We start from the raw sequence: 15,327 nt of genomic DNA, 5'->3' as shown, positions 1-15,327 counted from the left end.
TGCGCTCTCTGCAGAAAGGACGACATACATATTCATGTCTGGAGATGCATTGTTATTTGTCATCTGGACTGGATGTCACAGAGTGGCATCTCAAACATTTGATTTCCCAACACTCCCGGAAAATGCGAGAGGTTCTCTGCTCAGTGACACAGCTCCTGTGCAGACAGACAGGATTCACAGCAGAAAGTTACAAAGTGTTTGCTTTGTATTCTATGAGATCATGTTTTTGGTCGAGAAGGTTTGAGTTTCTGTCGGTGGCATCGTTTTCTTTCCTTATATGCAAAGTGTCACAGTCGACTATAATTCTTTATTATTGCACTGTGAGAAGTATGTTCCTTTGTGTTGTGTTTCGTAACTTAATAATGTAATATAAAAAAAATAAAACTAAGCAAAAGCTTCAATGAAGATGTGAACCTATAGTGGGTAATATGAAAATAACTATTTTGACATTAGCCTACTATGATTACTCTGACAATCTTTTTAATCATGGAAATCATCCTCTATCCGCACAAAATGTTCGTTTTTGTATGATTCTGTAGTATTGTGTGGTAATTTTGAGTGTTATTAATACACAATGAACAAATCTATAAAATGAGGGTCAAGGATCCCAGGATTTCTGTCCATGCTGTTGTTATTTGTAAATAGTAAAGGGACTATATTTATACAGCGCGTTTCCACTTCTATTTTCCCCTCAGAGCACTTTACAGTAGTTCACATCCACAATCACCCATTCACACATTAATAAATGCAGTGCTTCTATATGCAGCACTTTGTCTATTACACACCAGTCACACACTGTGGGCACAGCAATCAGGGGCCATTCAGGGTTAAGTATTTTCCCTAAGGACACTTCGGAATGTAGACTGGAAGAGCCGGGAATCAAACATCAGCCTTCTGGTTACTTGACAACCCTCTCTACTTCCTGAGCCAAGTTGTTGTATTATTCAAAATAATATGTTGAATTGAAGATCAAAAGCAACTTGTCAGTTCTATTAACTATGAAATAGTGAATAGTGGACACCAACGTCCTTTGTCATATTCCACTTATTTCAGAGAAAATTGTGATTCTTGTTTTGAAGTGGAAGAGTTGCAACACCTTCAGGCATGTGTGTCAGTTTTTCTCTCATGTTTATGGTCTACACTTTGCAGCAACAGCATGATTAAAAAAAACATAATTAAAATATAATCATGAAATAAATAAATATTCATTACGTCTGCCAAGGAGGTTTTGGTGTCATTGCTGATTGTTTGACAGGATAACATACAAATGTTACTGAAACTTGGTGGGAGGGTGGTGCATGGACCAAGGAGGAACACTTATATGATACACATATGACATATATGATCGAAGTGGATTTGATTAATTTTGATTATGCAGGTGGACACAAGAATTGGATTTTGGAATTTCTACTTACTTTAACATTAGGGAGTGCTGTTCTAGCTGATCGGTTAAACATTCAATGAATTCAAGATTTGTATAGAGACATTGTACAGCATGCAAAAATAAAAACATACGACTGGAAACAAATTTGAAATTGTCTGAGGATCTGTAATCTTTTATTCACTTAAAAATAAAAAACTCCCACAATATGATAGAATCCTGTGACAACCTTCTGTGAGCACAGCCACAATACACACAACACAAGACATTGCATTATGCATTTAATATCTTGTATAATTAGAAAGTAGGCCTTAAATGTCTTTACATCTTTCAGGAGTGAAGGGGAGAGTGATTTCAGACACAATGTTTCTAGTAGTACAATCTAGCGAGAGCCATTGGCTATCGTCTAATGACGAATTCGCTTCTGGGGACAATGGCCAATAATTTGGGTGTTTTAGGTCCAGAATACATTTGGCTCATCTCTATTAACAGTTTTCTGCCAAAAGCCAATGCATTTCTGTCAATGAGGTCCATCTCTTTTTTTTTTCCCAACAAGGACTGTTTACCTGTGGGCAACCAAAGCCGGCTCAGCCATGATTGGTCAAACTAGAAAGGGAAACCAGAAGGCTTCAGCCCCAAAATCCTGTCCCTTGCCGACAGAATCTGCATATTCACATGCATAATCTGTTTACAGCAAGAAAGAGCTTAACTAACACAGACCCAACACAGCTGACCAGACTCATCTCTGCACAACTGTCACTGTCTCCTTTAGGGTGACACTTTGACATGCTGGTGAATAAAGGTGTGTTCTACTTTACTTGAGAAAAATACCAGGTCACTGCACCCTTGTGACTTTGACCCTCTCCACATCAGAATGAATTGGTCCATTGGTTGTCCTGGTTATTGGTCTCTTTCTTTCTGCAGTGCCCACCTTGCTCACATCTGCTTAGCACTGAACTCTAACTGAGAAGTTGGAGTTGTATTCATATTTCTGTTATCTTTTTCAACCGAACCTTACATCGGTTGTTTGGATAACCTGTACCAAGAAGCTGTTTACCTGTTTCTAGCGAGTAGACAAGGCAGAGTCTTTAATTTATAGCAACATCGTCAGAACCATTAATAAAGTTCTTAGTATGATAGGAGAGAGACACAATGGTCCCTGCAGTTCAATTCAATTATGATGAAAAACAAAGTGACATTCAACAAAGACAACTCCTTTGTCCCTGTCACGATCGTGTAGATCGGTGTCTCTGGCTCTCTCAAGATCTGATTGGTCAGGGGTTAGAAGTGAACCAGCGTCGAAAGACTGAAAAACCGGAGAAAATCAGCTCAGTAATCGCAAATCCTGCTGCATTGTCCTGGCTCCTGGTGTGACTTTCAGACATGCACTGGGCTCTGCAGATACTCTGAAAAAGGTGCCTGTGTGGACGCAAAAGAGAGGCTCTACAGTTTCTGCGGACTTTCTCCTTCAGGAGAATTCTCTGTTAGAACACAGCAGGGGATCCACCCCTAGATCCACAGGGAGTGAGTGGGGGGTTAATGATGCTTCTAATGCGTGACAGACGCAAAAATTAAAAACACAAAAACAAAACAAATAACCCTGTGTCATATGTGTAGAAGACACAGATGAGATTGTGGTAAATGGTGTGTATTTATATAGAGCTTATCTAGTTTTGATGACCACTTAAAGTGCTTAACAGTATGGTTTTTTATTCACACACACATTCAGACAGCGCATCTATGTCAGCAGTTTTCTCTAGAAGGGGACATTTGGGGTTCGGTATCTTGCCCAAGGACACTTTGGCATTGGAATTCAGAATGGGGAAGATAGGGATTGAACCTCTGACCTTTTGGTAAGCGGACGACAGCTCTAACCCCTGAGCCACAGCCTCCGTAATTTAATGGTGATAAGAGCCGACGCCAGTGTCGGTGTGCTGAAAATCATGTGATCTCCACAGTGGAGTTAAAACGTCGCTTCCTGCCTTGGCTGCTCCACTTCTCTATTTGCAACTCTTTGCTGCTGTTGTGAACGCATCCCTCCCGCTGTGTTGTGCAAGTGTGAAAGGCAAACTCAGGGTAAACTCCGCAGTGATTTCTGCTGATTTTATCCGCAGGTCATGTCTGAAAACAGCCTAAGTGTTGCCACGTACCGCTGCGCTGATTTTGGAGCATGTCTTTACATGCGTGTTCACCACGAGTTCTGTGAGTGCTATGTGTTTTACCGGCATCTCCTCTGACAGACAACAGCATCCTCAGGCTATAGAAAGCTTGCTGCTGCCAGAATCAATCAACAGCATCAGCACGGGCAATGAGCAATAAGCATCTCATCAGCGTCGAATGAAATGCCCACATTGCCTTCAGTGCCATCAACATCTATCTCTGCATTACACTGACAGGAGAACTAATAACATTACATATTAGTCAATAGATCTGATAGCTTTGTCTGTCAGCAGTCATTTAATACATCTCACTTGTAGTTCTGTAGCCTGTGGATTGTTTGGAGTGTTTGCCTCTGCAGACTCACTGTAGATGCTTTCTAATCAGCAGTTAGTTTGTGTTGGCTTACAGTGGTGGATGCAGAACATGGGAGATGACTGGGCTTGGTCTTTTTAAGCTGGCATGAAAATACAAATTATATCAGGGAGAAAAACTTGTGTACTGGTAGTGACAATATTACTCTTGTCAGAAAATCGTATCTGCACATCAGTGATCCAGTAGCCATGTGTCCATCAACTCACATGAATGATCGCACTGCTGCTCCGTCTGTTTTCTCAATGTTTCATCTATATAAGCATGTTTCTAATGTCTTCTGATGTTAGTGTGTCTGTTGACAGCATGTGTGTTTGCGCTCCACTGCTCCATCTGTTAGATTACAACAGTATGAAATGAAAGAGTAACGAAATCTCTATGAATGTCACATGAATGATAAAGAGAGCAAACCACACACAAAGTCGTTTTAATAGAAGCCGATTTACTGAAATAAAAGCAGCTCTTTGATTGGCCGGGCCAAGGTTAGCACAAGACTGGTTGGCTAGTATGAGGAAATTACACTTAGCTGTTAATCTTTAATTATGTTTTTGAGGATCCTAGCAATGCATAAAAAACACTATATACATTTATTTAAAAAAAAACCATTATTGTTTATCAAGATAAAGAATACTCATGTATTTGTACCTGTATATATATATATATATATATATATATATATATAAAAATATAATAATTGCAGTGGCTATGGTGTTAACTATTTATATAATGCATTATAATTATTCAGTGCGTCTGTATACAGATAAATGCAATCATACATTTGTGTACAGTGTATGATTGCATTGATCAATCATACACTTCCTGTACAACCGTCAGCAGCAGTTTGGAGTTCAGTATCTTGCCCTTGGACACTTCAGCTTGCTGAATGGGGAAGACGAGGATCAAACCACAGACTTTCTGGTTAGTGGACGACCTGCACTACCCCCTGAGCCACAGCCTCCCACGGTACTAATGTATGTACTTAATTAGGACTATAATTTTGTAATTGTATGAACTTTATTTTGAAAAATCCTCCCACTTTGTAGTGCATTTAGAAAAGGTCACGTGTTAGCAGCGTACGCTCTGCCAGCAGCAGTTATCGATCAGCCTGCAGAGTGATGTGTCTGGCACCACTTCAGCATTAGGATTTATGAGAAGCTCTGCAGACAGTACTTCATCTTAACACTGAGGAGATACCAAGGTGTCGGGACGTATCCTGTTTTCCAGCGGTCTGTTCGGGTCTGGGATCAACAGGGATCACTCTCATACTCCACATTCATATGGGCAGTTTGACTCTGTGGAGCCCTGAAACTCAGTAGCTGCTCAAGATGCCAGTGATAGAATAAATGTAACAGGCACAAGGTGACAGATAATGTTTCATGTGAGTTTAGCTTTCATTTTTTAAATAAATGAATCAAACTTTTCTTCCTAGAAACAGGGTTCCTTTTATTCCGGATAAACCACAGACTTCACAGTCATCAGTCTTCACAGGAACTGCTTTTTCAGTTAAAAAATGTTGACAGTGATGAAGACAGAAATCTTAGCTGTGATTATAAACCCTGAATGAACAGAACCAGGCCACTCGACTAAAGTGAGAAAATATATTTTGTGTTTGTTGTGAGCTGAAGCCTTCGATGCTTGAAGTTGATCTGAATACTGCTGTACTGATGATGGTTATTGATGCTAATGTTTAGTAATCGGGCTATTGATTACTAAATCAATTGATGGATTGAAGCTCAAGGATTATAGAGTATCATTAACCACAAGCTTTGACTAGTTGTTCATATCAAATATTTTTACAAACAGCAAGAAACATGAAGCCAAGTATCCTTTATATCAATAAATCTTTGAACAGAATGATGTCTGATCACATTCAACTTTCAACAAACTTAAGGACTTCTAAGCCCCCGATTAACTGTTACACTTCATTTGCAGAAAGAGGTATAACTTAAAATGTTTCATGTTAAAGCGACTGTTCATAACGTAAGATGTCCAATGGCACCACAATATGTGAAGAGACGACCTCTGTCTGTATCAATTATTTCTTCTGCCTGCGCTGGTACTACAGGAAAACTGCAGTCTGAAGCCTCAGCAGCATGACGTAAACAGTGATAACTGACCTCTCCAGATACAGTACATTTTCTTATCCTTAGAACTCATATAACCTATCTATATAATTCAGCATCTTAGAGAATGTTGTTTTAGGTTGATTTATATATTTATATCAGTCCTGGAGGCCTCATGCTATTGACAAGCTGCAGTGTTACAACATGATCTTTTTGCTTTTGCCTTTACATTTAGTTAAACTAAACTATAGCCTTCATGATGTCATTCTTCAAAATAAAGAACAAAGTTGTTTAAGGCTTTGCAGCACTTCAGGTTCTGGTTACGGCTTGAAACTACTAGCTAGTTTTGACTGTGCCTTTCAAAAGCTCGGATTTTCGCTCATTAGCCCGTCCAGACAGACAGCCATCAGACAGGAGGTTAATGGACCTCCGTCTGATCACATGGTCAGAGATTGAGGTTCTGAGAAGAGAGATGAAGAGCTGGACTGACCTGAGCTGGGCAGGGGGGTCGACCAGCTGGGCAGCAGTGAAATATGAGGTTGTGGATGACACAAGGCTGCTGTTGAAATATGAGCCTGTAGGTTTGACAGTAAGTGTTATCCAGCTCTGTATGGAGATTTTAAACAGTGGGGAAAGATCTGTTGCATCCTTACCGTCCCTCCTTTATATCCTATTGTTCACAGAAAGAACATCTTTAAGTCGTGGAGCAGTCCTGAATATCCAGTGCAACACTCTGTAGGAAATAGAACAGGACTGCATTTATATGTGACCTTTCTCGTTGTAACGATGACTCAAAGTGCTTCACATTACAGCTGCTTTCAGACATGCACTGAACTCCAGATAATGACTTGAAATAACCCGATGGGCTGTATGTGACAATGCAAAGTCCCAAGTCAGCTGCTATGGCGTTTTTCTGCCAGTCCCCAAGTAAAAATTGCAGATAATAACTGAATGAGCCCATGGCAAAAACTGAAAGAATATGTCCAGATGAAAAAGACACGTAGAAGAAGCTGCTGAAAATGTTGACCAAGAAAGACGAGATCTGACAGTTTAGAGTTCGAGGGCCTATGCCGGTGTTGACGTGCTGTAAACAAAAACGTGAATTCTGCGGTGGAATTTGTGTTCTGCCCCCTGCATGCCCCCCGCCTGAATGCTCCGGAGATTGTCCTTGTTGTGAACACGTCTGACCCGGACAATCTCCAGCTCTTTATGTGTGAAAGGCAGAAGTCTGGAAGATGTGTGGACCCAGTTGTGCGGAGTTTTAAGGCAGTAAGCAAAATGGGGGAGACCAGGGTGCTGAAAAACTGTTTTCATGAACTTCTGTTGACGCATCGATAAACATTTGTAAACTTGAGCTGAACTATTTCATTCCCTAGCCTTAGCCTAAACATGATTTCTTTCTCGTCACCCTGTACCTCAGTTAGCATCTGCAGATATTGAACAAAGTTGTCATGAAATGTGACTAAAGGATTTGCATATTTCTCTTATGATGACATTTTGTATTCTTGTGTGTGTAGGCTGTTCACGGTGGGGAAGACAGACATGCAACATGCAAAACCAGAGAGTTAACACAATGTGCAAAATGACAAAATAAAGTGTCTAATAACCAGGTAGACAGTACAACATGATACATAAATCTATGAAAGTCTGCCACTCAAACTTAATTACAGAATCATTTGGCTGCAATTAAGCCTTGATGTTCTACATATTAACATTAAAATGTTGAACAGAACCGTCAAATTAACTAAATCAACCATGCTGTTAATGTGACATGGATGGTGACACCGTAGGTAACGTTCGTTTCTTTAAAGCTGCTGAAAGGCAGCGACTGGGTATTGTTTACCTCAGTTCCTGGGTCAGCGTCATCCCTCTGAATTAAGGTTTTTTCAGTAATGCTGCACAGACCGCAAGACAGTTCGTGGCTTCAGTAACCCAGTGAAGTCGAGGGGAATAACAATGAGTTTGAACTGCTAACACTAGTGTAACCAGTATTGTATTTACTGCTCCTCAGGGTGACTTTATTGTCAGACAGCAGGAGTAACGATGCAGTTGCATGCCTCTAATACAGTATTAAGACTGCGCATGCTGCACTTCCTTCAGTTTGGGAACACTGTTGCTGTTATTTTAGTTGTGTTTGGGATTTTGTCGGCGCAGCAGGATCGGAGGAGGTCGCGAACACCACACACAAGCAAACACAGACGTGAGTGCAGAGGGAGGGAGTTACTGGGAAGCAACACTTTTTGACTGCAGTGGGTATTTTTGGGGATTTCACCCAGAACTTGTATTGGACTTTGTGGTTGTGTAACGATGTGATCTATATGTGTGTCTCTATTTCTATCTTTATCTATGTCTCCATCTCTATGTCCATCATCATCTCTATTTCTGTGACTATCTTTATTTGTGTATTTATCATTTATCTCTCTTACTTTCTCTAACTGTCCCTATATCTATTTTGTCTCCATCTGTCTTTATTTCAATGTCTGACTCTATATGTCTCTATCTCTAGTTCTGTTTCTATGCTGGTTTCTATCTCCTTTCCTTTATCTATTTCTATCCATCTCTCTTTCTATTTATAGCTCAATTTCCATCTGTAACTTTATTTTTTTATTTATCTCTCTTTGTATCTGTATTTCTTTATCTTACTCTCTTTCACTGACTCTATCTTTTGAGGGGGTAAAATGGTCATTCTCGAACCAGAAGGTTGGTGAGAAAAACAGTGCTGCCCATAGACGCACCTAATGAATGTGTGTGTGAATGAGTGAATGGAAACTTGAGTTTCATCAAGAATAGAAAATCTCTGTATAAATACAGAACATTTACCATTTCTGTCTCTTTTGCTATTTCTTTCTTTATCTGTCTCTATTTCTGTCTCTATTGCCGTTATATACGTCTGTCCACATTTCTGTCTCTGCTTCTATTTCTATCTGTCTCTGTCTCTAGCTCAGTATCGGTTTTCCTGTCAGTATGGGTTAATGTACTCTGACTTACAACCACATTGTATCACATGGGGAATGAAACTCCTGATGCTCTTTATAGGTTTGAAGTATGTAACGCTACTGGCTACACCCCACTGAGTGATGTCACAGCAGGAGGAAAATATCACTAAGGGGGGGCTCTGTATTCAGATCCAGTCTGCTGCCACAATATACAGATAGTTCCTGTATATTTAAACACAAATACTTTAAAGAAAATAGTGATAGTGATTCATACAAAACTATGGAATTATTCATATAACAGATCCTGGTAAAGTGCATTAAAATCGCAGCATTACAATAAGTACAGTAATAAACACGACATTATACAACAACGTTTCTCGAACACAGCACCCTCTCTGTGTTATTGTGTCTTAATCGTGGAGTCATTCCATCCACTTGTTCTAATCCTGCAAGAACCATGTCTTGTTCCGAACTGTCACTTTCTACCTGTGTGTGAGTGCATGCTGGGGTTGGCATGGTAACAAGGAGAGGAATGGAAGCACGCTGGTTGGTTTGGCAACGGCAAAAGGCCTGGTGGGTGGCAGACAACAGACAGAGAGTCAGCATCCGTGTTCTTGTGGAGTGACATGTCATCTGTCCTTGCTATTGTTGTATTATCACTAAACATGTGTTCGCTCATCATGATGCAGTAAGAACAGAGGAGAAAGACTGGTTTCTTTTGTTGAATGAATACACATATCCGATTGGTCAGCAGGTGCCCGTTAAAGATACATCACTCAGCTCAAACATCGCCCCAGTCAGTTGTTTTGTCTAAAGCTTGTGTTTCGACCATGAACCAACCAAAAATCTTTTTCAAGGAACTAAAAGTTGGGTGTTGTTTCTGCTGTAGTCTGTGTTTCCGACCGTATGATGTATGAAAAACCAATAGCTACAACAAGCTGTTCCACTCCAGCCCACCAGGCGGTGGACCCTGCACTACTCGACCAGTCACGCATGTTAAGCAATGCATGCTGCACCCCAAACGTCGCTTTACTTTCTCCTGAGCAGCAGAATTAGTTTAGACGCTGGTCCCTATGGTAGAAATCACAGAGCTCCTGCAAATATACCACTTCCTGGGGAAAGTTGTAATATAAGTTCTGCTGAAAAAAGAACAATACTGATGTTTTTCATAATAAGAGCAGGAGAAGCCCCGGATGTAAGCTTGTCCTCAATCATTTGCCAGCTGCTGAATCTGTAAATCGGGTCGGCCCGAGCTTCCTTCTATTCTTCGAGTGAACGCCTTGTGAAGAAAGAAAGAAATTCCCGGATTTGACGCTCAGTGACGGATGATGTGAATTTAAACACGTGTGTTCCTGAGACTCCTTCCATGTGAAGTCAGGATTAGATTTCCGTGTTCAATGCTGAATGTTCACCAGCTAGTGTCTTTGCTGAGCAGCTGCGTGGGTAGTCCTATTGATCCTTTGCGTGCACACATGCAAATGAATGCATGCATGTTTTTTTTCACAATAATTACATCAATCCATGCGATCAAATTCATTGGCCGAGCACTGCTTGCCTGCACTTTGAGTTTTCCACAGGTCTGAAGTTGAAGTGGGCTGCAAAAGATCTGCACTGCAACCCCGTCGTCCAACCCGCCCCCCCGTCTTTTGATGTCTTCTAGGCTGCATCCAGAGATGGCTGTGGATAGGGAGGAATTAGGTCAGGCAGCAGCACACTGCAGTGGGGGTTAGCATGGCATAGGTGCTCATGTTCTGCTGATTGTTTGTTTGCTGCAGTCAAATGTGGACGGCAAGCTGTGGATGTGGACAAAGAGAGAAAGAAAGGAGAGGTGTGGCAGCACAGAGGAGATCACCTTCCACCTATCAACACAGACTATTGGGGGGGGGAGAAAGAAAAACGCATCAAGGGCATTTGCCAGCCCTCTTATTCTATCCGCATGGAGAGCAGTGCAGTGTGGTGCAGCAGCAGCAGCAGCAGCGGTGAACCTCGGCCTCTCCCTGCACTTCAGCAGAGTGCACATGCATGGCAGTATTCAGCTCACGTTAAGGCCATCGCTCTGCAGCGGAAACACCAAGGTGCCACAGCGATGATGGTGAAGCGGGTGCTGAAGGGAACAGCTGTTTCTAATAATAGACTCTTAGAAAGTCTTCATCCCCAATGGGATCGTAACACACACACACACACACAGGACTCCTTACGCTGTGTTCCAAGCTTCATGAGGCAGCAGTTTTTCACTACTGCCTCACAAGAGGTGATGTCATCGGCTTTACTATTGGCCACTAACGTTTCCTGTGGCTGGCAGTGGCTACTGACTCGGATGTGCTATTTCCAGACTCTTGAATCATTGCTCACATCTCTGATTTGCCTAGAAGTTATAATTTCTAAACCTGATTAATGAAGTGAGACGTACTGGGAATTCAGGCCGAAAAACATTTTTAACGCGTTCGCCTGGCGAGCAACCTCGAGTTGAATGGATGCGGAGCCAACTTGGAAGCTGTAATTCAGTTTTTTGCTCAATGCATCTACTTGAATGAGTTCGATCAGATAGTTGTGAGTGTTGCTGCTTTTATATTACATAGATAAAATGGTCCTCACTTAATGCAGCTGCATTGTATATTTATTAGTGTAGTGCCCAGAAAGGCTAAGAGTTAAAGGTTTGCACTGTGGGTCATTAAAATAAAAGAAATGATAAAAAAGAAATGAACTATTTCACTCTGGCACTCTAAATCTGTGGATTTAAGAGATAATGCAGGGAAGGTCTTTAGGAACATGATGAATCATTCTCTGGGGATCGATAAAGACTAGAATCATGGCAGTCTGGTAAAAACAAAATAGAAATATTTAGCAACAAATGAATGTTAAACCGAATTACTTAAAAGTACACGTTTACCTTGCTTTCTCTCCAGGTTGTTCATAAATGGATGCATAAGCAACTTTTCAAACTGCAACGGATGCTGGAAAACCAGAGAGCAGTGAGTGGAATATAAACAGCAGCTTTGCACGTCGAGTCAGCTCGATAGAAGGCAGTGATGCAACATTCTCATGGAAGCTTTTCAAAGGTTGCCTGTGGAATATTAATGAGCAGTTCACAAGAGTACCTGAAAGGCCCCTTTAATATAATTATTTCTTTTTGTGTTTGCGTCTAGCGTGTTTCTCCTCATTACATCTCTTTTTTTCCTGTGACTTTGAACAGACTTTTAAAACCTTCACCATGACCTATCCTGTTAGTTTAGGATAAGGGTCGTTGTTGTTATGCCGCGCCCGTCCTCGTCCGTACATCCAATCAATATGCAAGCGGAGGCAGCCTTGAATCTGAGAACGGGTGTTAACGTGGGAAATAACGTTAAAAGAAACATTATAAACACCATTAGGCAACAGCAGTTTCCTGAATTTGGCTGCACGTCTGTCCAGAGCAAGAGACTGTGATCACGGTTTTGCTCAGTTTAATCCCTGTATTGACATAACTATGACATAGACACTGCAGGTCTTGGCATGTATGCATTTTCATTTTCACCTGGGCTAAATTATTTATTTGTTTTTCCCACTGATTTTCACCACACAATATGTGAGTAGATAAAGGAGGGTGTCAGTTGTCCAGGGATAAAGGGACAATTTATATCGTAAAATATTTAGAAAAAAGAAGAAATTGTATTTTATTTTGAAAGCAGGAGGTTAATTGTAGTGGCTCTCTGTTCTAGTCTGTTTATGAATGTCAGTGTTGGTGGTTGGATCTCCCATATCCACATGTTCAGATATCAGCAAGACACTGAACCCCAAATTTCTAAATATGGGGAGGCAGCTCCTTCAATGGCAATGCTGCCATCACTGGGTAGTGTGTGTGTGTGTGTGTGTGTGGATGGATTAACTGGAGCCAATGAACAGAGTTGGACATTTTTAGCCGATACTTCAGCAGATCTGCATTATGAGAGTCACACTAGCTGTTTGAATGGTTCCTGCTTTCAACGTACATCTCGCGGTCCTTTGTGCCTGGGGCCTCCGAAGCCCCTTGAAACACTGGAGAATGGCTGGAAAGAGGAAGCACGAGTGGTGTGCCTCCGTGGTGCTGAATGTATGCAGGCCTTCATAACGCGCTGTGACACAATGCATTTCACACTGTACGCTGTTATTGTTCAAATGCAGTCTGAGAGCGAGGGACGGCAGCAGAAACACATGTTCCCCGAGGCTCAGACATCACACATCAGCTCGCACAGCAGCAACACAAAAACACTACAAAGAGACAATTCAGCCTGTTGAGGCTGCAGAAAATCTAGTTTGTACCCTCATTTTCTCTCCGTGTTTGCAGCTCAGTGCTACTACTACATCGGGACTGACTGACACACCAGTGAAATGTGTTAATGTGTAACCTGTCAATATAAACCAAATCTAAAAATACACAAGAAAATAAAAACTCCACTAGGACATAGTGAATACATTAGATTAATCAAAAAAATGAAAAGAATATGTGAATATCTAAATCTGCAATTTTCTAACAGGCAGGCTGTGGATACATTTTTTTATTTGTGAATTGAAAATTTAATTGTGAATTGAAAATTTCACAATTCTGTTAAATCCACCTGCACCCATCTGAACACCCATTTGTGTGTTGTCATAAATTGAGGTGGCGTTCAGTGAAATAAAAAAAAGTCTGAATCAGGGTTATTACAGTTAATAAAAACTAAGACTAAAACTAAAACTAGCAATGAAAAAATGATTTAGTTAACTGAAATAAAAATAAAAACTACAATTACAAAAAAAACAAAAACTAAATAAAAACTACAATGAACAATGCAAAACTAACTAAAACTAAACTGAATTGCAGATAAATTCAGCTTCGTTTTCATTGTTGTTTCAACAATGCAGTGCTTCACTGTTATTTTAAGGCTTATTATCACTATAATGCACGCCTACATATCGCAAAATGTGTGTACAGACACTTTTCAAACAAACAGATAATCTGCTTGCGCATGAGGTGAAAGCATTTCTTCTGCAGAGAGGAGTTCATTCTTATCCCTGGAAAATCTGCTCTCGTGATGTCAGTCCACAAGGTGCAAGCTCACCGGGCTTTTAAAGCAAATGCAGGGAGCTGCCACTCTGATTGCTTTAATGCATGTTACACCCAAAACACACCCGTAAGAGACTAAGTACAAAACCTTTTGAACCATTCACATGCACAATTTGTACCAAAGTGAACTTACTTTAATCTTCTAAACAGAGCCCCGCAAACTTTTTCACCAGTCTCAAAATAACTCTGGCTTTTTATTGGGGGAAAAAAAACATGATTGTCAGTTGACAGTGTCATCTCGGCTCACAGAAAGACCAGTGCTCTTACTTCGAAATGAGTGATATATTGGAGCGAGCACGGTGATGAGTGTTCCCGCTGCTTAATTAGGACTGACGTTGCAAAACATAATCCATCTCGGCGGCCTGTGCTGAGGCTGGAACAAGTCCTTTTTGAAAAGATGGCGCAGACTATGGAAAGCTGTGGCACTCCGCCCCCTGACAGCCCAGACTGTGAATCATGGCACACAGACATCCTTTCTCTCTACTTGTGTTGCCAAACCTTGCAACCCCCACACTGCTCAATCTCTGATGACTCACTCGGAGGTCTTGTATATGTTTATTTCACGAAACTACAAAATGGGAAATTTCACATTAGTATTGACAATTTTCCAAAGCTTGATTTACAACGGCCTGCAGTTTTTAAGTTGTGTTTTTGATGGTGGTGTGTTGGTCGAGAAAAACCAATAATTCAATCGGTCAGTGAGAGCAGCTAAATGAACCAGAACATGACTGAGACTCATCAAGAAGTTGGAACTTCAGAAGCACAAACTATAAATTGCAAACCGAAAACAAACACAAAGTAGCAGGAATACAAGCTGTGCACTTTGCATCTCACTTTGTAGCTCTTTGACATGTTTCTTCTGGGTTGCAGTTTATGTTGGCTATTTTGTGATTCCACATTTCTGTGCGTTGATGTTAACAGGCAAAGTTACCAGTCTATGAATTAATTTTACTTCATGAGGAAGAAAATGAGGACTTCAGTCATCATATCAGACATTGTGGGCTGTCCTTAAAGTTTCCTTTCGAAAAAACAATAAATGTATCCTCTCATCTCATAGGTCGGTTTGGAAACGTAGAGATTACGAGACACAACATTACTCGTGTGATGTGAAGTCATGCATGGAGATAAATCCTCTTATTCTTGCCTTAGTTGAGAATGACATTGGAGACATGACTGTTTCAAGATTCCAGTACTCAGCCAGTTACTGCTCATGTCAGTACTTGAAGCAATAATCCATTGGACTGTACTGGTAGTAGATGATAGGGTAACACTTAATATTAGGGAACACACAAAGTGAACATATCCAAGCACTTGATTGTAATTCATGCTTACTTACCATCAATAAGCAGTCATTAG

General features: G+C 40.8%; 1 protein-coding gene across 3 annotated transcripts in view; it reads left to right on the top strand.

Annotated features, from left to right (window-relative positions):
- The window catches only part of gabrb1 (gamma-aminobutyric acid type A receptor subunit beta1), a 50,720-nt gene that overhangs the window by 10,182 nt on the left and 25,211 nt on the right, over positions 1-15,327 (top strand). The window lies entirely within an intron of this gene.

This window comes from Paralichthys olivaceus, chromosome 12 (genome assembly GCF_024713975.1).
Source record: "Paralichthys olivaceus isolate ysfri-2021 chromosome 12, ASM2471397v2, whole genome shotgun sequence".
Lineage (NCBI taxonomy): Eukaryota > Metazoa > Chordata > Actinopteri > Pleuronectiformes > Paralichthyidae > Paralichthys > Paralichthys olivaceus.
This window is presented reverse-complemented; position numbering and strand designations above follow the sequence as displayed.